Source organism: Macaca nemestrina, chromosome 10 (assembly GCF_043159975.1).
Source record: "Macaca nemestrina isolate mMacNem1 chromosome 10, mMacNem.hap1, whole genome shotgun sequence".
In the NCBI taxonomy this organism is placed as follows: domain Eukaryota; kingdom Metazoa; phylum Chordata; class Mammalia; order Primates; family Cercopithecidae; genus Macaca; species Macaca nemestrina.
In genome coordinates, this window is record NC_092134.1 from 117,436,563 (window position 1) to 117,461,346 (window position 24,784).

The 24,784-nt window shown below is 40.8% G+C and overlaps 1 protein-coding gene across 13 annotated transcripts in view; it reads left to right on the forward strand.

The window, feature by feature from the left end:
- The first annotated feature begins 16,833 nt into the window (after positions 1-16,833).
- Positions 16,834-24,784, forward strand: part of LOC105492120 (SRY-box transcription factor 5) — a 1,036,234-nt gene continuing 1,028,283 nt past the window's right edge. For 9 of the 13 annotated variants that reach the window (XM_071070600.1, XM_011759036.3, XM_071070590.1 and 6 more), the window contains exon 1: positions 16,974-17,349. The gene's annotated coding sequence lies outside the window, so the exon portion shown is untranslated. Of the gene's footprint in view, positions 16,858-16,973; positions 17,350-24,784 lie in introns of those variants that run through there. The other 4 variants (XM_071070591.1, XM_071070602.1, XM_071070598.1 and 1 more) reach the window with 3 other exon arrangements.

Sequence of the window (24,784 nt, forward strand, 5' to 3'; positions counted from 1 at the left end):
CTTCTTATAAGGATAGCATTCATTGGATTTAGGGCCCACCCAAATCCAGTATGACTTCTTCTGAACTAATTACATCCACAAAGACCCTATTTTCAAGTAAGGTCACATTCTGGGGTTCTGCATGGAAATTAATTGGGGTGGTGCAGTCTTCAAGCCCGTACAGTGTCTGTCATTAACTTTGGAAAGTTTGTGACCAATATTACTTCAACTGTTTCTTCTGCCTGTTCTTACTTTCTTCTTCTTCTGGTATTCCAGTGATGCATATGTTACATCTTTGAAATGATCTCACAGTTCTTGGATGTTCTATTCTGTTTTTCATTCTTTTTTTTTCCTCTTTGCATTTCAGTTTAGGAAGTTTCTATTGACCTATGTTCACTATTTCTCTGTTCAGTCACATCCAATCACTGATGAACTCATGAAAGCCATTCTTCATTTCTGTTCTGGTGCATTTGACTGTTAACATTTCCTTTTGATTCTTTCTTACAGTTTCCACTTTTCTCTTTCATTGCCTATCTGTTATTTTATGTTGTCTTCTTTTCTGTTAGAGCCCTTAGCATATTAATCATAGCTATTTTAATTTCCATCTGATCATTTCAATCTCTAATATCAGAGTCTAATTCTAATGATTGCTTTTTTTCTTCAGACTGAGTTTTTCTTGCCTTTTGGCATGCCTTGTAATTTTTTTATTGAGAGCTGGGCAGGTTGTACTGGATATTAGGAACTGAAATAAATAGGGCTTTCCCATGAGTATTTATATTAATATAGCTAGGAGTCAGGCTGGATCTGTGTTTGATGTAGCTGTACATGGCAGAAGCTTTAAATTCTTCTAGCATTCTTGCTTTTGTCTCTCCTGACTTTGGGCTTCCCTAAATATTCTTCCCAGAGAAATATCTCTATCTTGCACTATAATCCACTGTTATTGTACTGACACCCTATTATGGTGGTGGTAAAGTATGGGTGAGGGGAGAACATTCTATAATCTGATGAAATCTGTTTTTTAGCGGGCCTGTGTCTTGGATCTGAGACCATCACAAGCGTTTCTCCTGTGGTATAGTTTCCCTATCTCGCTCCCTGTCCCCTAGCTCCCCACTCCTTCTCCTGGCTGCAGGGTTCCCCATCCATTTCCTTGAAGCCCTACTATGTTTTCCTCCTCCTAGGTGAGACAGATGAGACCACAAGGCTAGAGGGGACTGCAGCGGGAGAAATGTTCTTCTCCCAGCAGGAATAAGGCTCTGGTAGAATAGACTTTTGTTATGGAGAAGGCTCTGAGTGTGCTATTTCACAGTGATTACCTATCTACTACCTTGCCAGAGCTAGGAGAATATGGATCTTCATCATGAGAACCTGGTGGGGTTCCCGGGTCACCAAAGTTGGGTGGGTGCTGTTTAAGATAGAACATTTCTAACTCTCATCCTAGTTCACACACAGCCTCCAGCAAGTCATCAAAATTACCATTTAAATGTTTCTGCAAATGTATGGCTTACCTTAATCTTCTGGTTCAGGTAAGCACATTTTGACTGTGATTCTCTGGATGTGCCTGGCTCTCCAGATTTTAGAGTAATGGTTTGCCCTGAGACCTGTTTTCTGATGGGTCCCAGAAAAGTCACTGAATTTTGGAGTGATGACTTCTAACCTTTATATGTGTCAGAGCTGAAACCAGAAACCTATCTGGAGTTATTTTTAATTATTTATTCATAATCTAATTTTCCGCTTATTTATAATAACAAATTTAAAAATTCTTTAAAATATTCAACAATTGTTTAAATTTTTCTTCACATATCTGGTCCCATTTTCTTGCATATCAATGCATACCACTGAGATTTGTTGTTGTTTTGCCTTTCCTGGCATTTCTATGAGGCAGATATGAGCTGTGTGACCTTGGGAAAGTTACTTATCCTCTTCGTGCTCCAGTCTCCTCATTGGTAATATACAGTATTAATAGTACTTGTCTTTTAGGATTATAATGGAGATTAAATGAGATAATGTATATAAAAGCTTAGCACCATAAATACCTGGCACCAAAAAAAAAAATGTTCTCAATAAATGTCAATTCCTTATTAACACTTTTATTGTCAATCTCATTCTCCAAATAGAAAAAATAAAGTTAAAAATTCTTTTCAAAAATTCACTTGTTACTTCTGGATTGTTTGTTTTAGAATTTTCTTCACTTCGACCTGCAGCTGGCAGCTAAGTGTAGGAGCCATGGACTTGACCACACTGGAACTTGGTCAGACAAAGTACCATCATCCTAATTGTGTGCCAGGACCACAGTTCACTGAATTAGTTCCTCTGAAGTTTCCTTTCTCCTCCTACATGCCAGCAGCATAATACAGCACAGACAATTGCTTCAAATCAATTCAATATGAAAGTGGCCCCTGGAGAAAGGCACTAAATATTCTAGTTTTCTAGTCTTTTGCAACATTTTGAAATTCAAAAAAAAGATTTTTAGTCTTCAATTATCATAGAAATGTTGTATTTTAAGATTTCAACTGGTGTATTTTAATTTTATTTTCTTAAGAAGTAATCCTCTCTCAATTTTGCTAGTATTGTATTATATTGGGGTATTGGTGGTAGAAGGAAGATGGGGTGAACAGTTTCAAAAAAGATTTTGCATGATTCAAAACTGTATAACCATAAGCTTATTTCTAAAACTCCATTTACAGCAGGGACCAAGGCTGGAAGTTCTGACAGTGGCCTTAGGGGAGCATTCTCTCCTGAAAACTGTGGAGCTGAATGATGATGAACACCAGTGCTAACCGGGCACATTTAAAGAAATTCAACTTTAAAGGATGACTGAATCTTAAAAAGTCTTTACGTGAACTTCCAATAGGCAGGTTTTTTGCATTTATATGTAGAAGACAGAAGAGTTCCAGTTTCTGTGTCATAATTTCTTACACTTTTTTGTTACATTCAATTCCATGAGTCTATTTTACTTTTCATACTATCTTTCCTTTCTCTTGAAATTATGGTAAATTTTCATAAACATATAAGTGTTTTGTTGTTCAATGCTTTAATGCTGTTAGTGGGACAGCAAAGGTTTGTCTACCTAGTACGTTCCAAGCTAATAGTCTATCCAAGAATGATGGTTTTCTAGGCTTTTATTTAATACATCCAACAATGGAATTCAATACCTCTTGGTTATTTCTACGAGTGTATACCATCTTTAATTTGGACCAGTTGTTTTTATAATCCAATAGCACTTGATGTAATTACCTTTTAAGGTTATGAAGTCCTTTGGTAGCTGTCACCTCATTTGATCTTTATAACAATGAGTGAGCAGGGAAGGGCAAGCAGCTGTTGCTAGATCCTGAATAGCCAAATGCATGTGCTCTTGTAGAACTGTAACAAAGCAGTCTTGTAGGAATAGTTTTTACATAAGGGTCTGATGTCTCCTGGTGAGATGTACAGAGGATTTTGCATTCCATGTTTCTAGGATTCTCATTCCAAAGAAGAGATCAAGTTTGCTCCCAATTTTTGGTAGTAGGGGTGCATAGAAATTGCTAAATGTAGGGTACTCCAGAAGGCATAGAACTGACTCTGAAGGAGAAAAAAACGACATTAGTCACCATTAAGGAAGGTCTTTCCTAAATAAAATTAATTCCTGGTTCAAAGTAATCCCCCAACCCCCTAGTTAGCTGATCATGATCATTGTACTTTCTTTTATTTTCTTTATAGCACTAACCACTCTCCGATCTTTTTTTTTTTTTGACAGGGTCTCGCTCTGTTGCCCAGGCTGGAGTGCAGTGGCGCAATCATAGCTCACTGCAGCCTTAGTCTCCTGGGCTCAAGCGATCTTCCTGCCCCAGCGTCCCAAGTAACTTGGGAGTAGCTACCACATCTGGCTACCTTTTTTTTAAATTTTTTTTTTTTTTTTTTTTGCAGAGATGAGATCTTGCTATGTTGCCCAGGCTGGTCTGATCTTTCTGGATGTTACTGCTGACTTCCTTTGCATCTGTCTTTCTCCTCTAGAATTCCTGATTTCTTAGAGCACACACTTGATCTTTTTTTTTTTTTCTTTTTTTGTATCACTGAATCCCTAGCCCCTAGAATGATAAATGGCAAATAGTAGGTGCTCCGAAAGTATTTCTCCTTGCAACATCAGCTCCAGATCTGGGTATGAATAAACTTAAGGGTAGTGTCTATTAAATGATCTTTATGCTGATCTTCAGGGAGCTTGCTGTAATTCCTTAGCCAAGATGACTATAAAACTCTTGCTCAAAAATCTTTAATGAATAATTTCAGTTGTTCATATAAAAACCTCTTGTTCATTCAACCAACTCCTGATCACTGAATGCCTAAATTTCTCTTAGTTCTGTTTGTTTTTCTCACTTTCTCTGTCCTCAAGTGTGGCAATTATGGGAGAACCTGCTTTAAAAAGTATAGTTGGCTGATCACCTCCAGCAGTAGAAACTGCTTATCTGCCATGCATTCCTGCTGAGACTATGGTCTCTCTGGATTGCTTTCAAACAATAACTGAGCATGGTGGGGCTACTAGAGCTAGCCCTTCTACTCCCAACACAGAACTTTTCTATGAACAATCTTTATTCAGGATACTCAAATCCCGACTGATATGGTTGACTCTGTGTCCCCACCCAAATCTCATGTTAAATTGTAATTCCCAATACTGGGGGAGGGAACTGGTGAGAGGTGACTGGATCATGGGGACGGATTTCCCCCTTGCTGTTCTCGTGATAGTGAGAGAGTTCTCACGAGATCTGATGGTTTAAAAGTCTGTAGCACTTCTTCCTTCGCTCTCTCTCTCCTGCTCTGCTATGGTAAGACATGCTTGCTTCCCTTTTGCCTTCCACCATGATTATAAGTTTCCTGAGGCCTCCCAGCCATGCTTTTTGTATAGCTTGCAGAACTGCAAGTCAATTAAACCTCTTCCCATTGTAAATTATCCAGTCTCAGTTAGTTCTTCATAGCAGTGTGAGAACAGATAATACACTGACCAAGCCAGACAAGATTTTCTGAGTCACAGTGCCATCTAAGGCCCTTCCCATCCAATCCTGCTTCCTTCCCTCTGTCCTTTCCTAGGTATCACACTGCATCACTGCCTGCCTAAACCTGTTCTCACATCCCTCACAGGCATTTCTGCACACAAATCTCTTGCATGTCTAATTCCATCTTAGCATCTGCTTCTTGGAGGACCAAATCTGCCATAGCACCGTATTCCAGGCCATCTGCGTTTTTGTGTCACTGCAGCAGCCTTTTTACAGTCCCACACCTTTAATTTTTCTCTCTATCAATTCTCCACATTGCAGCCAGAATGATCCTCAGAAATTCCAAATCTCATCCCTTCCTTCTCTGCTTACACTTGCAGGATGAAGAAACTTCTTTAAAGATGTCTATAGGACTTATCTTCTAGTCTTACTCTCCTATCTGTCCCTTTGCCCCTCCTCATGGCTCTGTAATCTAAGTCAACCTATTTGCAGTTCCACTAATGAGCAGAACATGTTCACATCTGGTACTCAGATCCAGGGTTTTGGAGTTGTACTCCTTCCTTTCACCTTTTCTCTGCTTCCTTTGGCTCACAACTGTTCATCCTTCATCTCCCAGCATGGATGGAATTTCTTCCAGAGAACTTCCTTGCTCTTACCAAGTCTGAGTTAGGTACTCTCTCTATGTGTTCTTATATCATTTTTCATTTCCCCTTTATATTAGTTACTACTCTTTAGCATATGGCAAAAAATGAACTTGAGCTAACCGGAGCCAAATAAAATTCGTGAAATCTACTGGAAAGGTACTAGAGTGGATCAAAATTAAGGGAAGAACCAAAAAAGGAACAATGGAAAGGCAGCTCAGATGACCTCTTGAGCTGGAATAATGGGCTTAAATGCCCTCGGAACCTTTCTTCCTCTCTTTCTGTGCGTCTGACTCATTCTTTTAGGTTGGTTGCCTCCATAACCTTGGATTCATGGCTGACAGCAGCTCCTGGGCTTACATCCTCACAGCTTGGAGCCTGAGTGGAAGAAAAAGCTATTTCTTCTAGCTACAGATAAAGACAAACAAAAACCAGCAAAGACTCTGATTGGCCAGTTTATTTTGTGAGTCCACTTCTTTCCCAGTCACTTGCCCTGGGGGGTGAGCAACTATACTATTGGACCATACCATTGAAGATATAAGTTTAGATCTTATATTCAGTCCTCAACCAATCACTATCTTCAAGGAAGAACATGAAAGAAAAGGACTATACTACTAAAGCAGTGGGAAAACCCACTCCCCTAAAAAATAGAGATTTTCAGAAGATGAGGAAGATGCTAGATTGAAAGAAAAATATGTATCTATCTATAAAGCTTAATAACGGCATTCAGTTACAGGTAACAGAAAACAGCAAAATATTGGCCCCAAAATAAGGGTTTTATTTGCCTCCCATAATAAGAAGTCCAGAGGTAGGCAGTCAATGGGTCTTGGAAAACTTTCTAATCACTTCTAGAATCCAGGTCACTTCCGTATTCCTTCTGAGCCATCCTTAGCGTGCGCTTGTCACTCCTAGCCATGAAATTGCTACTCTAACTTCCAACATTATGCCCAAGTTTCAGGCAAGAAGAAGGGGAAGGGCAAAAGCATGTGCTAAGTCTGCTTGCCTTTTGAAGAGCTTCAATAGAAACTCAACTTAAAGACTTTTCCATTGGCCAGAATTGTGACCCTTGACCATCTCCAGCTGTGGGAGAGGCCTGGAAGTATAGGATGTTAGCTAGACACACTGTTGACCCAAATCATGACTCTTAATGAAAAGAGGAACATAGACACTGGGTAGGCAATTAGTAGTGCCTCTCTATCTTGTACGCCAGACAATCAAGTTTGGCTGAAAGGGTAAAAAAAAAAAATTACTTCCAGGACTCCTTAAAAATATCATTCACAGATGGCTTTCATAGAAGGTGACAACAACAGTAAAAAATGACTACAACGTCTGGGGCTTACAAAGTACCTGGGACCAACACAAAGGAAGTACTTGGGGTGGAGGGTGGGAACCCTAGTAATTGATGATGCGGGACTGTGTTCCGGCATGACATTTCTTAAGGGACTGGGATTTGATCTTACCCTCCTGTTACAAGCTGATATGTCTGCCTACCACGGTTTCATGGATGTTGTCACAGAACATATGAGATTCCTGAGTCAGACAAAGGACTATCCCCCATGGCAGAGCAAGCAGCGTGAGCATCATCATGCTTGCATTGGTTCCCCAGGGGAGACACTGAGTTTGGGAATCCACCATTTTAATTGAAAGCAGTAAGCAAGTCTGCTTTTTGTCTGGGAGGGAGACATTACTTATCCTCTAGGTTGCTGCCTGCAAACAACCTGAGTAATGGTCTGGGTAAAGAGCAATCAGGGCATTGCGTTTTTGGCAGGCCCAGCAAGATGAGCAGGGATGCAAAAGCCTATAGGAGGACTGTTTCTTAAAGCAATTCATCCCTCAATCCTACGCAGTCTTAGCTTCCAGTGAATTTTTATGAGTATACCACTTTGTTGGTCACTCTGATAAACTTGACCTACATAGATTGGGAACAAATCTGTTCAATTTGTTTTGTATGGCACTTAATACAGGGTTCTATTAACCAAACTTTAAGCAGTAGTATGAGGCTAACCAGAAGTCTCTATAGATCTCATCCAAGCCTCAGAGGGTCCCAGTTTCAACCAGCTGTGAGTAAATCTTAGGGGGACCAGTATGTCTTATGTTAGATGGCCAGGATGTAGTATAAATTCAGTCAATTATCCATCATTACTCACAGAAGTTTAAATGATCTTTGGTATTGTTGTCCACAACGACAGGGAATTACCAATAATACAATCTTCATTTGTAATGGAGAGACACTCATGGCTCACTTTCCCTTGCATAAAAACACAGATCACTGCAGTCAGGGATGTTGTGAAATTTGATTTGGATCACCAATACCTTGTTTCATTTAAGCCACCTGAGTAGTGTTACCAACTAGTTGCAGCCTTGATGTTACTCATGGCATAACGTTAGGATGCTAGGGCACCAGGAGAAGCAGATGAGTTTTTATCAGCCAGAATGAAACAAGGTTGTATCAATCTGTGTGTTTGTACATATTCAAGAGGAGTCTATGTTTGAAGCTTCTCTCTTTCTTGTCTTTTTTTTTAGAGACAGTGTCTCACTCTGTTGTCCAGGCTGGAGTGCAGTGATATGGTCATAGCTCATTGCAGCCTCGAACTCCTGGGCTCAAGGGATCCTGCCACCTCAGCTAAGGCCTGCAGTTGCTAAGACTGTAAGCATGTGACTCGACATCCTCCTAATTAAAATATTTTTTTGTTGTTGCTTTGTAGAGACAGGGTCTCCCTGTATTGCCCAGGCTGGTGTTGATCTCCTGGGCTCAAGCGATTCTCCGACCTTGTCTTCCCAAGCCACTGGGATTACAGGTGTGAGCCACTGTACCCAGCCTGAAGGTTCTCTTGATGGCAGAACAGTTTGGGACCAACCAGATCCTCATGAATTTCTCTGATTTTATAGCATAGAGATGGGGATGATGAACCAGCAGCATGTTGTATTGCTGGCTTTAGCTTCTTGTCTCAAGCAGACCATGTGATTACTTGCAAGGCTGTGGTGCTGGGACAAGGAGAGCATTAATTGTTTCTACCTCATACCTAGCACCTTTCCTCGTCTGAGGTGTTCTCTCTCTATGTCTGGGCCATTCCCTCTCCAAGTGTGGGAATTCTTCTTCTTTCCCAGCCACAAAACTGATGTGTCCACTCCACCAGTTAGAGCTTTCCTTTTCTCTAATCACCTCTGATCCAGACTTAGGATTTTTTGTTTAGAAGGAAGAGGTACGCATGAGACAATGCATTTTCACAAAACTTACAGAGACTCATTATGCTCCCCATTTTGATCCATGAGGGCCATGTAGGGGAGCTCAGTGAACAGTGTACTAAACCAAGTGGTCATCGTTCTTATGATCTATGACCTTGTTAAACCCAAGAGATATTCCCAGCAGAATTAAAACTTGAATCCCCTAGGCCCACTTTTGATTGGGCTGCACCCAAGGAATGGACTAAGCAGAATAGCCCAGAGTTGCTGTCAGGGAAAGAGAAACATGGTATGCCAAGGAATGGTAAGCATTACAGGCTACACACACAGTGGGATCACATGGCAGATGAATAGCCAAGCTTGGGGAATCTGATGCTTTTATAGCAAGCAATAAATATACCTACTGTTTGTTTTGGAGGGAGACATTATCTCATCCCTCGAAGTTTGATTATTGCAAACATAACCCTGAGAAACGGCCTGGGTAAAGAGTGATCAGGTCATTGCTTCTTGGCCTACCTGGCATGACCTGCAGCAGCAGGCGAGACCCATAGAGGAGTGTCTCTCCCTATAGGAATCTAAGAAATGGTCCTCAGAAACTCTTTACTGTTTTCACTGGTAGGAAGTTTGTGTTAATATTACTCAGTGCCCTTGAGAAGGCCCCCAGTAAAATGTTCTGGTTTGGTCTTTGTTTCAGGAATAATTGGGCTTCTCCCTAACAATTGTAAATATTGAAATGGACACTTTTTCTTCCTTTTGGCTGCTAGAGAGGTTGAAGTGAAATGTGTGGCTCAAATCTAGCACAGTCCCTGGCACAAGCAGGTCTTCCATAAATCGTGCTTATAAGAATACAGAATTTTAAAGTGAGATGTACATTTTGTAGCTCCATTTTATTCCCCTAATGTCTTATATTTTTGTCTCATTTTCACAGTTATTTTAATTTAAAACTGTAACAAAGATCCATAACTTTTATTTCTAATAAGCTGGAATTCATCTCTGGGTCTTCTACCTTCTATTCCAGGGCTCTGCATTATGTCTAGTTCTATTCTCTTTGAAGTTAGAGAACAGCTGGTTAATACCTTTATCTCAAATGATTTTCAAAGAAGTCATTCAATCACCCTTCATCTGTCTCCTCCTTCCTTGTTAGTTCTATTTCCAATGGTTTAGTCAGTTTTGTTGTTTTTCTCTGTAATCCAGATTCTCTTGTGTTTTGTGCATGTAGACCTAGACCTTGCAAAAATAGCCTTTATTAGATGTTAATTTGAGGATTTCTTCTCATTTTCTTTCAAGCCAATTCAACATTCTTAGACCTTTCAGCTAGGTATATTATTGGGTAACCAACTTAAAGCAATTTTTATTTCCACAGACAATACCATACTCATTTGTGGTATTGTCTATGTCCCTATCATTTATGTCCCTTGCCCCTCATCTTGTTTTGGATAAATCTTGTCCTATTTCTTTCATTTTTTTTTTTTTTTTTGGAGAATTTATAGGGCTTTCTTTGTTACAAGTTCCTGTCAGAGGAAGGCAGTAAAGTGCATTGTTAGCCCCTATGTCCAGGTAAACACTCAGCACTCAGAAGCTGTCAGCAGGATTCAAATATTTTTTATTATATAAGAGTGTGATCATTTACTTGCTTAGGTAAAAAATATTAAATATAGCCAAAAATTTACTGGACCAATTGCATGGTCAAAGAGATGGCTGAAATAAAAGAAGTGGTTCATGACCAAATCTGGTCAGTGGAGTAGTGATCCAGTCGATTACTCTGTCCTGGAGCAAAACTACCTGGATAGTAGCCATTTTGTGCATGCAAAATAGTTTAGTCTGAATGGAAACATTTAACTTATTCTTTTTTAAAAAATCAACCTATGAATGAAGTTCTAAATTTGATCAGCATCATAAGAAAGTGGGGATCAGAAGTCCCAGATACTTAGAGACTAAAAATCTATTTGGGTTTCAAATAGTCTTCTGAGATTCGAATAAGAAGGACATCTGTTTAAGTGATATTTTTAAATACCCTCTTTGTTTTATGTGCTTTTGTTGAGCTTTCATTTGTTCACCATATTTCACATATTATATAATGCAATTGGTGATACCAAATTGCAAAAATTTGGTACCACCAAAATTGTATTTGGTACCAAAAATTATAAAGAACTAACAGAAACAGGAGTTATCATGAGTTCACAGATCCAAATACCTAAACCCTACTGGGACCCATGCTTAAAATATTATTTCCTTGCTTGACAATTAGTTCTGTTACCAGTTTTGAAGCAGTGAAGCATACGAGTCATTACTCTTTTCTTTATAAATAAAATCAAGGTATCTCATTGCACATAAACCTCCTCTTATATATATTTATGATAACATTTTATAGCAACTGAGAACACAGAGTATATTGTGTAAGCTAAGTCTGAAACAAATGCACATACTGAAAAAAAAGTATACGTGTAAAACTACTTCCCCCATGTTATATACTCATTACTTAAAATTAAAGGAGAGAAGTAGAACTGAAGAACAGTAAATTAAGAGACAAGATGTGGCGACTGTGAGTTGTTTCACTTGAATAGAATCAATTTTGTTTTTCTGTCTGGTTTTTGTCTCAGGAAGGAAAAAATTTAACAATCAGAATAATAAACAATTTTCACTTATAATAAGAGCAATGTGACCGTGGTTTTGGTTGTGCAAAGTATCTGGGTTTTATACATTATTTCCACTTTTCAAAACTGTGGCTAAAGAGAAGTTTATTCTAAATGCATACCAAAATGGGAAAGTTTTAAAAACTAGAATTCATTCTTTAATATATATGCTGCCTCCCATTTCAGTCAACGTCGGCAGCAAAACCAGTGTTGGCAGTTTTACCAACTGTTTTTCACCAGTTCAGTTGGGTCTGGCTTTCCATTGTTAATATAGTACTACCGATCCTTAATTCATAGAACCACAGGGGAATGTTTAAATAAAAGAACACTCGATTTCATAGTAGTTTTTAAATGAAAACATATGTATCTGTAATAGGGCTTTAAAAGTTTTTTTTTTTTTTTTCTCAGTAAGACTTAATGTGTGGCATCTGTTAGGTATAGGGTGTCTTTTTCAGTTTTTCTGAAGAGGTACAGTAGACCCAGGAAAGTTAATAGTTTCGATGTCTATATCTCAGGCGTTACTGGGATTAAGAATGCCCAAGGAAGATTATTGTCAGTTATTTCTCCTTCGTTAGGTAATCCCTTATATATTTTAGAAGAGAAGAAGCGAGAGAAGAAAATCTCAAAATACTTTTTCAACACTGGTTGGTTTAGAGAAGCTCACCTTCAAAATTTGATACGCACATTGCGTTTGACGAGACAGGTAAATAAACCTGTCTCATCGGGGACTCTTATGAAGTATTTTAAGGTTCCTTTGAAGGGTATCAGTGTTTGGGCCCATAATTGCTAAACTTAAAATCAACATTGTATGTTACTCTCTTACTAACAGAGTGAGGGTTGACAAACTACCCTAATTTAGAAAAATATAAAAATGGATAATTCATAACCATTAAGATGACATATTTGGTCTCTTGCATCACCTAAATTTCCCTCTAAGTCACAGGATTTATTTTTATTTATTTATTTATTTTTTTGACCGAGTCTCTCACTATCACCAGGGCTGGAGTGCAATGGCGTAATCTCGGCTCACTGCAACCTCTGCCTCCTGGGTTCAAGTGATTCTCCTGCCTCAACCTCCCAAGTAGCTGGGATTATAGGCACACACCACTACACCCGACTAATTTTCTGTATTTTTACTAGAGATGAGATTTCAATATGTTGGCCAAACTGGTCTTGAACTCCTAACCTTGGGATCCGCGTGCCTCAGCCTCCCAAAGTGCTGGGATTATAGCCATAAGTCACCGCACCCAGCTGTCACAGGATACTTATTAAGATCCCTCTCTTTCTTCTTTAGGATTCCCAAGTAACTTGCCTCTGCTATTTTTAATGTGTATGACCAAATAAATTCAAAATGAGCCCTGTGAAAATAGGCTAAGGTCAAACATTGTATACTCCTAATATCTCCTAGCACTCCCCCAATATCTCCAAATATGTTGGAGGGATTGAGATGGACTCAAAACTTATTAGAGAATCTTGAATACTGTGGGCAATGTAAAGCCCTCTCCTATCGGTAATATTTCTTGTTGCCTTAGGAGGCAACTAGCATATGAGGATGGTAATGATACAGAGGTCAGTTATATGCCTTTATTTTCCCCATATTTTGAGAGCTGCCTATGGTATATATCTGCCCATAAATTTATGTATGCATATTGTATATACATCTGGGTGCATATATTGAAAGACAGTATAGCGGAGTGGTTAGGGAATGGGTCTGGAAGTCAGATTACCTGAGTTTGAAGCCAGGCTCTTTCACCTGCTATTTGTATAACCTTGGACAAGTTAGTTACATAACCTCTCAGTTCTTCAGTTTCCTTATCTGTAAAATGATATAATAAAATTATGTACCTCATGGAGTGGCTGTGAGGATTAAATACATTTATACGCAAAAAGCACCTAGAACAATGCCTGTAAAATGATAGGAATTCAAAAATTGTAGCCACTTAACAATATATTGTATGCATTATTATATACATCATCTGGATACATACATATGTATATATAATACATAATTACCTTGCCTCCAAAATAAGACAATTTCATATACATTATATATATATAAATGCCATATATATATACACATACACACACTCCATATATAGCACATTTCGATTTTCTTTGAAATTTCAGTTATCTAATGACCAACATGAGTGTGAATAGCAACATAGCTGATAACTGTCATGAACATAGTATACATTTGATATTTTATATCTTCCTATTTAATGAAATAATACTTGCCACTGAAAACTGGCCCTAACATAACATGTACATGGCATCAAGGTGAAGTGAAAAAGCTCAAGCGTGGCACTGACCAAGTTTGGATTTGTATCCTGGGTCAACCCCTTAAAAACTGCATGGTCTTGGACAAGTCATTTAACCTTTCTGAGCTTTAATCTTCTCATCTGAAGAACAGGGATGTAAAATTTCTTGCAAGTTTTTGGTGAGAAGGAGAGACAAAACACATTTTTAAAAAAGCATTTGGCCAACATCCTGGTACATAGCAAATGCTTGATAAATGGAAATGTTGATCTTTAATATGTCTGTCCCACTACAAATTAGGGTATTTTTTTTAAAGCCCAACACAAACAAACATCCCACTGGGAGTTTTTGATCAGCTATGCTGTTGCTGGATAATGATCATGGTTTAGTCTTAAGGGCATGTGGTTTCAATAACTATACGTGGTTGGAAGTTATGCTGCCCGTAGGAACGAAAGGAGGAAAGGGGTTGGTGTAATTCAAGTTTCACCAGTATCTCACTAGGCAGTTTTGGAACTTTGTGCCTTCTCTCCCTCCTGCTTCCCTTCTGCTGCCAGTAGGAATCCTGGTGGTACCAGAAACTGTTACACTCATGAAGCAGTAGAGGCTGCAAATCTGCGGAGGTGGCACTGCTCTGCTTGGTGGGGTTTGGCCAAGCAGGTAGGTTAGTAACCTACTGGTCAGGTGCCCAGAGGACTTTTTCTTCCCTGGGTGTTGTCTGAGAGAAAGGGATTACAACCCAGTGGATGTTCACTGTAAATGAGAATCCCGTTTCAAAAGTTAAGTATGTTCACATAAGTAGTAGCCAGGGGCAACTTTTTTTTGTAGTTGGGCCCCGTTTGCTTCTTGCACAGTATTTAAGGAACTGGGCCTGACATAGCTAACTTTGTAAAGCAACTACATGTGTATTATGAGAATAAACCTCAACAAACAACAACAACAACAACAAAAAGAGAAGAAACCATTCATCATACACCGGAAACTCTTAGAATAAAAGTCACACTTAAATATAATGTGGAGTATGATCATTGACGAATTCTTATGCCATATAGGCACGTGGCTCCGATGCATGGTAGAGAAAATGTAAGGAAAGGAAACATATAGGAAATGTGTTTCATGCACGCACACACACAGAATGTTTTCACACAGTTGATGAAGCCACATTGAACCAGCAATTTGAATATTATTATTATCCATCTCTCTCATTAAATACTTAGGAAAGCATAGTAAAATTGGTTAAGGATGGACATTTAGATTGCTATATCCAGAGTTATATCCAAGCAGCAAATGATTACACTGCTTATAAATTCTAGGCAGACGATAAGTTAGAAGTCCCCACGAAAGCCCTGAGCTTATTTGATTGTTCTCTTAATTACTGGGCTCTATGCTATCAAATATTTGTGTAAGAGGAAGCTTTTCTTTGTGGGAGTGGATAATAGCTGTGCTTACACTTTGAAATTTTTGCCTTGAGTTATTAAGATTTACATTTCTCACTTTTCTTCCAGGGAAAGGTGTTTAGCCTTTTTTAGAAAACAGGTACCACATAATCAATCGTCAAACACTCGGGAAAGTTTCCGCCCTAGACAAGTGTAAATCTCAGGTATTAGCAACCCATCTCCAGAAACAAATCTACAAAGGGTGGAAAGGGGGAGAAAGGATGTCTCACTTTCCTAGGTGAATATATTGTGATTGGTATGTGTGGCATGCATTGAGAAATTATATTTGCTTACTAACTGCCGTTTAGAAATCAGCCCGGAAAAAGTCTGGGAGAGATCGCCCGGAGACAGCCAAGCCCCGAGCCTCGCTCCCAAGCTCCTCCGGTGTCCTGCTCTTCTAGGCGCGTTAAGAATACATAGAGTCTGGTCATTGATCTCCTGATGGTGTTGTTGCACTCTGGGTAATGCTGGGGGTGCCCAGGGACGCGGTTCAGTCAATGGTTGCGCGTCTGCAGAGAATTACAGAGATGGGGACAGAGAACACGCACCTTGGCATAAAAGCAAACGGAGAGAAGGCTACAGCGAGGAAAAGAAACGTGTTGCTCGAATTGTTTCCTTAGTCCCCTTTCCATCACCCGTTTCCCAACCCGCAGCCTCCCGCGTGAGTGCTCTCCCTTCCCCCTGCTCTTTTCTGGACACCAGCTCTGGGAAGATCACCGTCAGGAACCCCCGCCCCCGCCCCACCCTGGTTTGAGATTTAATAGGATTTTTTCCCCTGGCAAACCGGCAGCTGTTTTAAGTCAATGAAAGTAAGATTAGAAGAGATAAGCGCCGGAGCAGCCCGGGAGCTGTCAGAGCACACACTTAAATCAGCCCCACAGCTTCTGCTCGGGGCATCACCGATGGAGTTTCTTCTGATGGGGATGGGACTCCGAGGGTCCACGCGCCCACTCAAGTGTCGCGGCAGAGAGTCGGAGCCCAGCGCTCAGCCTTATTTCTCCCTAAATATCACTAAATTTCATTCCCTGGTTCTTGGGTTGGGGTGTGTATATGTGTGTGTGTGGGGGGGGGGGGGGTCGTTTTTTTTCTTTTCTTCTTCTTTCTTTTTTGGCTTCGCTCAACACAAAACCAAACCAGTTCAACCACCCCGGAGGCAGAGATGAGAGCGCCTCAAAACTTTTCTCCCCTACCTCAATGCCCGAGGAGTAGCTGGGTGCACAGTGCCGGCGGCGGCGGGGACGCGCGGCGCGGAGCCGGGCTCGGGGAGGCAGTGGCCGCTTCAGCAGCCGAACCTCTCGCGGCTCCAGCCTCCGCGCCCAGCAGCCCGCGGCTCGCCTCCCGGAAAGGTTCCACGGACCCCACAGCCCCCCGAGCGCGCCCTCCTTGCGGGCCCGACCGCTTGACCACTGGGCTGGGGGGCCGGGAGGGGCCAGGTCCTGGGCGCAGGGCAGCGGCTGAGGCTCCGGCGCCGGGAAGAAGTTGACAAAGGGACTTGACTAAACATGAATGCGTATTTACAGATGCGAGCTCCATCGAGATCTAGAGATATCCCACTCTCCTTGGCTCCTTCCACTCCTGCCATTTCATTTTTATCGCTCCTTTAAGTGGAGGGCAGATTAAAAAAAAAAAAAAAAATCCTGCACGGTGTGGGTAATCGCCGCGTTATTTACAATCTAGTTACTCTGCAGCAGACGGGGAAGAAAACTCTGGGGCTCCTTCCCTTCGGATGGATAGAGAGGGCGGCCGGGCGGCGAGCTGCAGGAAGGAGGTCAGGGTGGGCTTGCGGGAGCTCGGGGGCGACCTGGAGGGAGCGGGAGCCCCCGGCGCCGCCCCCGCGCCCGCTCCCGCCCCCGCCGCACCCCCCGGGGCGGGCGCCGGGCCGCGGTGACCGCCGGCTGGTGCGCTGCCCTCGCCTCCCCCATTGTTCCTACTGTCTTTTTGCCTTTTGTTATTTGCACTCGCATTGTGTTGTTTGTCTCTGAAGCCGCCTCATGACCAGCAAAGGGATTTCACCTCGTCCTTGAGAGCAACACGGGGAGCGCGAGCGAGCGGGCGAGCGAGAGACGGGGGGAGAGAGAGGGACACGCGCGCGCACACACACACACACCGGCACACACGCACACACACAGACACACACACACACAGAGTGAAAAAGGCGAGCCACCAAAACCCATCTCCAGTCTCCTCCCGGGGGCCCCCAGCCCGCCTCTGTGCCACTTTGCATCCCACGCCGGAGGAGGCATTAACGAGACCGGGTAAGGTGCGTGAATCGCTGCGTTTTAACTTTGTTGTTCGTCCCGATGTTGTTGTGGGCAGACCTCCAAGGCGCAGAGCTCCCCTCTGCCGCTCGCCGGGCCCGCCACTCAGCACTCGTTCCCGGCTCCAGCTGGAGAGCCGCGGAGGAGGGAGGGGGCCGCCGCCGGAGTTTCCTCAAGTACAGAGGGAGGGGGACTGGGTTGGGGGTGACGGAGAGGTGGGAGGCGGCCCGAGGCGTGGAGTGGCCCTGTCATCCCCGGGGGCGGCTGGCCGGGGGACCCTGGAGCGCGGGCTTGGACCCCGACCCGGAGACGGGATAACTTTCTATTTTTGTTGGGAAGCCTGCGTACTGTTGCTGGTATTGTTTTGTAAGTGGTGGCGGTGGAGGTAGTTGATGCGAGAGGAGGGCAGGAGTGTGGGGAGAATCCTGGGCTGTGCTGGGCATCGCGGCGAACGTCCAAGGCCAGACCCTAAAAGTTGGACAAAGCCCCTTAGCCCTTCTAGGATATCAGAGCGACCCCCGGCCCACCCCCTAACCTTAGTCACCCCCACCCCCCGACTCTTTCGTCTTTTTGTTTCGCTTTCTGCAATCCTTCTCCCTACCATTCCCCCTCCCTCCCGCCCGGAATTTCGGAAACTAGTCTCATCCTTCAGGATTCTAGGGATTTCAGAGACCGGAAGCTTTAATTTTAATTGCAACTACTTTTTTTCCCCCTCCTCACTCAGTGTACAAAGTGAAGACCACTCACGTGTTGTGTCACTTTAAGCGCGGGTTTGGGAAATCTCGCTTGCACTTTCGGGCTACAGCAATAAGAAGCAATGAAAAGAGGTTATACGAGTTGAAATCAAATTGGATTTGGAAATGTTTGCGTTGGAGAGCAGCAGTTTGTTGAGTATTGATCGGATGCACACGAAGCACTGTTTACATATTTTAGTAGTCATTTTCCCTACACTTTGCAAAGCGACTATATTAATAAATAGATTGACCCTGGTGAATATCTGAAGACGTTGGTTTCTGTGACTAAATTCAGAATGTGATGAATGTGAATTCATTTTAATGTGTTCCCTTCTCAGCTAAAGCAGGTCAAGACGAGAAATCCTGTGAATATGCAGAACCCTACATTCGGTGCCAGGCAGTCCAGGCACTCTGGGTGGCAGTCAACTGTACTTTCTTACAAAAGTTTAGGGATTTGCTGGAACCCAGTTGAGATCCTCACATACCCAGATAGCCAAAGGAGTTTGTCAAGAAAGGCATAAGGAGATGTCCCCAGGGACTGCCTTCTGGCTCAGCACAGTTCTTTAGCCAAGGGCAGGACCGAGTGGGATTTGGGGCAGTAAGTGTGGGAATCTGCAAAGGGACTGGACAGTGATTTGTTTCCTTGCTTTTCATAAATAATGGCCCCTAGTATCCTGAAAACACACACACAAACACACACAAACAGGCCAATGAAGTAGGCACGTGGGTGATTTTTAGGCAATGGACATTTCCATCAGAAAAACCAGAGGAGAATTTTTGATCAGGATTACGGGAGTGAGGCTCGATGGCCAAGAGTGATTAGGTTAAGGGCCAGATGGCTTTAAAGTATACGGAAATGTTTTTCAAGTTTGACTTTTATAGCATTTAAAAGGAGGACGATTTCTTAGAGCCTTTACAGAACTGCTAAATTTTGATCTGTCTAATTTTAAAGGAATTCAGCTGTATGAGAATTGCTGTTAGCTCAGATAGGGAAGGAATCTGGTTTCAAATGCAGATACATGGAACAAAGTTTCTAGGGGTGCTTCTTCCTGATTTAAATATAGCTCCCAGGCAGAAGCCTAGATAAATTCAGCCACAATGATTTAAAATCATAAGTACTTACAGTGGCAGTTCTTTTAGGCACTGTGCAGCGTTCTCCTGCAAATTATGCCATCAACTGTTTATTCCTCAGAACTATACAAGATAAAAATCATAAGCATCACTTAAAACTGATGCAATACAGCCTTAAATCCTTAAACTGCTAGGGATTGCTTTTGTTTGCCTAAAAGGTAGATCTTTCATCACATGAGTTGTTTAAAAACATTTAATTGTGGGGGTGGGAAGGGATGTGCATAATTATTTAGTTGTTTGTGTTAATTACATAGTAGCATACTTGCTTGAAATTCTTTCTTTTTTCCCCCCTTTCTTTCCAGTGGTCTCTCTTCTAACAACCTTGTTCCTGAAGAATCAACAGTTTTTTGTTTGCTGTGGTTTTTAAAAAATTCATTTTGTAGCCTTTTTGAATGGGTAGTATTGATCCAATCCGACACAGACTTGCAAGTGTAAACTCTTAATACAGGAAAAACTTCAATTCTTAATATGGAAACCTTGTATTAGTTTTGTTGTTGATCTTAAACAGTTCTGGTTGAATGGGATGTTGTATACAGAATTCAAAACTCCCAAACCTCTTTGGTAAATAGGCATTTGAGGTCCAATGGCTAATTCAAATTAACTTAGTTCTATACATGTAAGTGCACATCCTGTTTAGACTGACATGTGGTTTGGTAAAAGAAAAAAATATATACACTTAGAAAGATGCTATCTGTGGAGTATATAAATAGTAAATAGCAAAAGAGTGAAGTTTATACTCAGGTATGTTGGCATGTTTTTGGTTGTCCTCAGTGGGGGTGAGTTGTGAGTGATAAGGAGAATTTAAATTTCTAAATTTTCCCTTTCCAGTTAAAGGAATGAATTTAAATGCTTAAAGAATTTTTTTTTTCTTACTTACAAAGCAAGTTTAAAATTTGATATAGTGCTTACAGGATGTACTGCCTTCTTAAAAAGCTCTGTTCCTTTCCTGAGTGATAAGTAATCATTGATTTGAGGGTATGTTCAGATTATATAAAAAAGTAAAACTTACAGGACAAAATTTATGTTTCCTAATCTCCTAAAATACACTGGATTTCAAATAACGGAGAGTTCTAATGTTGCACACTGTTTAGATTTCCAGAAGCTACAATTGTTGGATATAATTGATTGGCATAACCTGGATGATTCACCCAATAGCTAATCAACTTCACTGGTAGAGAATGCTATAATTAGAGTTTTGAGAGTAACCTGGAAACTTATTTGTCTAGGCCTGAAGTCAAATGCATTCCCTCACGCACTGGTCAAAAATTTTTAGTCTGAGAAATGAAGATTTATTTTAAAGGCGAAGAAAGTGGTTGGCTGTTTCAAATAAACTATATCCTGAACTTAGATTTGTAGATAGTTAATGAAATAAAAGTCCAATTTTGTTCCAAACATTGTTTTAAAACACCCATTTGTAAATTGTCTACATTTGGTTTTCATATGTTAATGATTTGGGATCTGAAACTTATTTCAGAAAGGCATTTTGGTTTATCTTAAAAAACACCACACAAAACTGTCTAAACAACTCTGTAAATAAACTGTTCCAAATGCCTCAATTTGATGAATGAATTAAAGAATTATGGTTCTTAATCCAATTATGATCAGTCTGGTTATTCCATTTCCCATTTGGGGGAGCTTGGGGAGTTGGAATAGTAAATGATTCTCAAATGTGAGTGGGGTTTTTGTTGTTTACTTTGTGTGTGTGATGTAACGTAAATAATCACTTATACCTAATATTTATGAGAGGGATTTCCGATGTGGAGAAGTAATTTCATGATCTTAAATTAACCAAGAGTTCGTTTGCATGAAAAGTTGACGTTAATAAAAGAGTAAAGTGAGGTTTTTAAAAATATGAAGCAAAGATTTAACCTTTTTCTTAAATATAATGAATTTTGATATTTAAGAGGGGAGAAATGGAGTGCTTAAGGCTCAGTAGAAGGGCAGACAATCAGGCACTTTTAGTTTGCTTTAGCAGGGCCATATGGGGACATTTCTGTAGGACTGTTTAATAAATTTTACCAAATTCAATTTCCTTGTCTTTAAAATTGAGTCAAGGTCAAAGGTAGGCTAACTTTACTTAGGGGAATTTTGGGGGGGTTATTTCCTCCAAAGACCTGCTCCTTTAGCTGCCTACATGGGACTTTTGAATGCTTTCCCAGTGAGGGTCCTGACCTTCAGGATGGGCCCTTGACAGTCCATTTTGCCTTGATGGACCCTTCTGAATTCCTGCCCCATTTGCCCCATTTAACCTCTGGCTCATAAGCTAACTATTTTAAAGTTGTTATTCATTCATTATGGTTTAATTCTCAAACTAGATGATATTACTGTTATCATTTTGGTAGTTTATTATGGTCATCTAATTCCATAGAGATAAACTTGTGGCAATTGCAGGTATCAAGGAAAGCTGCCAGGAGTAAATATTTATATGCATGAGGACTTTTTCAATACTACTCAAATCATACCTTATAGACAGCTAATGATTTCACTTGCAGTTAAGGATGACATTCAGTAGGGGCAGCATATTGACAAAATTAGGAAAAATTTGAATACATGTAAATAACCATTAAATAGCCATCCTTAAAAATTGAGCCATAAAAATGTATCTTGGGGAGTACTAGTGATGGTGGCATTGAATTCTACAAGTGTAAGTCCATTCATTTTCTATTTCTTAAAGTTCATTATAAGTAAAAACAAAACACCCCAAAACAAAGACCTGCTGGTATCTCTGATGCTTAGCTACATGTCATTCAACTACTCTATGCTTGTATGATACCCTGTGTACACAGAGTAAAAATAATGCAGTAGTCATAGGGATGAGCGGACTTTAGTTTGATATCCAGTTTGTATTCTCTGGTGGCTTAAGGCATTTTTTCTTTCTTCAACACCAATTAAACTGTTGGAAGTGAGGGAATTCAGGAAGGAACCAGGAAAGGAGAAAGGTATCTCATTTGGAATTTTTCAGTGTAGGTCTGTGATTTATCCAAAATTTTATTTAGAGATCTGAACTTACAGGGTTCTACCTCCTTTTCTTAACCTCTTTTTTTTTTTTTTTTGGAGACAGAGTCTTGCTCTGCCACCAGGCTGGAGTGCAGTGGAACAATGTTGGCTCACTGCAGCCTCCGCCTCCTGGGTTCAAGGGATTCTTGTGCCTCAGCCTCCAGAGTAGCTGGGATTGCATGCATGTGCCGCCATACACAGCTAATTTTTGTATTTTTAGTAGAGACGGGATTTCACCTGTTGGTCAGGATGGTCTTGATCTCCTGACCTCGTGATCCACCTCCTCGGCCTCCCAAAGTGCTGGGATTAGAAGCGTGAGCCGCCGCGCCCGGCCTTCTTAACCTCTTAAACTGCAAATTATGATGCCCTTTCTTATAGGGATATTGTTTGGATTATGCTAGACACTATGTGTGAAATGCCTAGCATAGTGTCTGTCATGAACTATGTGCTCAATAAATGTTAGCTACACTCAGCTCTCTCTCCTAGTCAAGTCTAGGTTCTGATCATTAATAATGGTTGAAGCTTCATTTTGTACTTACTTTGAACTTATTTGAGTCTAAAAAGAAAAAAATGTATCACTTTCTTGAGGCTGAGATCAACACTTTAAAACAGTGATTCAGTGAACGTCTGTATATGATCTCTGACAATGTGATTTTATTAAGATGCTGTATTTGGTGCAAGTGTGAATTCTATCTTTTATTCATTTAAGTGCTTTTTCAGTAATTAACATTTATACCCTACATAATAGGTAAGGATAAATAAAAACTTTAGGACCTAATTCTGTAGATTTCTCCTCTTGTTATCTCTTTGATTTCCTATTAGCAAATATGAACTAGTGAAAATTTATTGATATTTAATCCTTTGATAGTCATTCACCTCTGCATTATATTAAGCTGTAGGACCGTGGATAAAGAGAAAGTCCATGTGGAAAAAGAAATCCATCTGATTTTTCAGTGTTTTCCTCTCTGGAGGCAACAGTACTTCAAAGAGAAACTTGTAGGTTGGTTTGTTTATTTAAATTGGGTGCAAGGAGAAAGGCACCATAAATATACCATTGCCTGGTTTGAAGAGGTGGTAAAGAAACATGGAGAAATTAGTGGTTATTTTCTCTTCCCAATGAAACAGAATTTGTCTATAAGTACAACTGAGCAAAGATAAAGGAAAGGCTTCTTAAAACATCAAATAAATGTATTTTTTTGCATTAATTGGAGTTCCTTAAGAAGCAGATGCCAAGATGGGATTAGATGTGTAAGAAGTTTTTTAGGGGAGAGGGGGAGAGGGCAGGACAAGGCCAGGAGAGCCTTTTGACCATGAGACAAGTTTGACACTTATGCAAGGAGAGCGGCAAGGAAAGAAGATTGAGTAGGAAGAAGTTTGACTATAGTGCAGTCTATGAAAGGTTTGGGTAGGCAAATAAGAGCCAGCCATTGGAAGAGTCATCTGTCTTGAAAGAATGGCCTGTATCAGCATTCCTCACTGTCAGTCATTGGCTGGGAGCAGCTACAGGAAGCATGGCCTCTGCGCCTAAGTGGTGCTAGAGCTATAGGGGAAGCAGTTGGGGAAGTAAGTCAATTACACTCTCAAAACAGGAGATCTGAGTGGTATAGCTATGGTTTGGCAGTATAGCCCAGTTTAGTAGTACTTCACTTGCTTTAGACAGGTGAACTCACTCTCTCTCTCTCTCTCTCTCATACACACATACACACACACTCACACACAGGAGACCTGGCAATTGCTTTGAGGTCTCTTTGAGTTTTGAGTTTCTTTGAGCTTTGTTTTCCTCAATTGCAAAATGAGTGTAATGGCAGTATCACCTCACTAATTGGGATTAAATTAGGTTATATGAGATCATCTCTAAGTCCATAGTACTGTTTGTGGCATGGAGGAAATGCCCAGTGTATTTTGCACTCTTTTCAGTGTACTCACAAAATGCATCTGAAAGGTATAGATGAATTTTATCAGGTGATTGTAAACATATCTAAATAATGGATATTTCATATAATTGGAAGGCATTGTTTATGCAAGCAAACATCTTTAACGTTTGTCATTTACAAATAGCTTGGTTCATTTATCTTCCATTAATCCTTATTTTTTATCAGAGTATAAACTGAACACTAGCTATACCAACTGACCTTGACCATCTTCAGGTAATTTGCCCTATAACATGAGGCAGAACTCTGTTCATTTCCTTACCTCTCTAGGCTTTCTATTCAGTTGAGTAGCAACGCACTGGAAGTCTGCATTTTATCTTGAGCCTCAAACACCTTGCAAGTCTTTGCTCCCCTGTGTTACTGTTCCTAAACCAACTTGCAGCACCACAAAGCACTGAACTCAAGTGGCCCTCAGCGCGAGCTCCTGCTGTGATGAGTCACAGAGCCACCAGCACTTTGTTGCCTTAGATTTGATCACTGCCATGAGCAGTCCTTCGATTGTCAGCTAAGAGCCCCTTCAGGGAGTTGTCCCTTAATAGAAAGTCTCTTTTCTTCCCTCCTGTTGTAACTTTAAATTAAAAGAAACTGTAGAGGAGCTGGTGGCATTGCAATAGTTCATTCTTCTACCCACTGGGAGAACAACA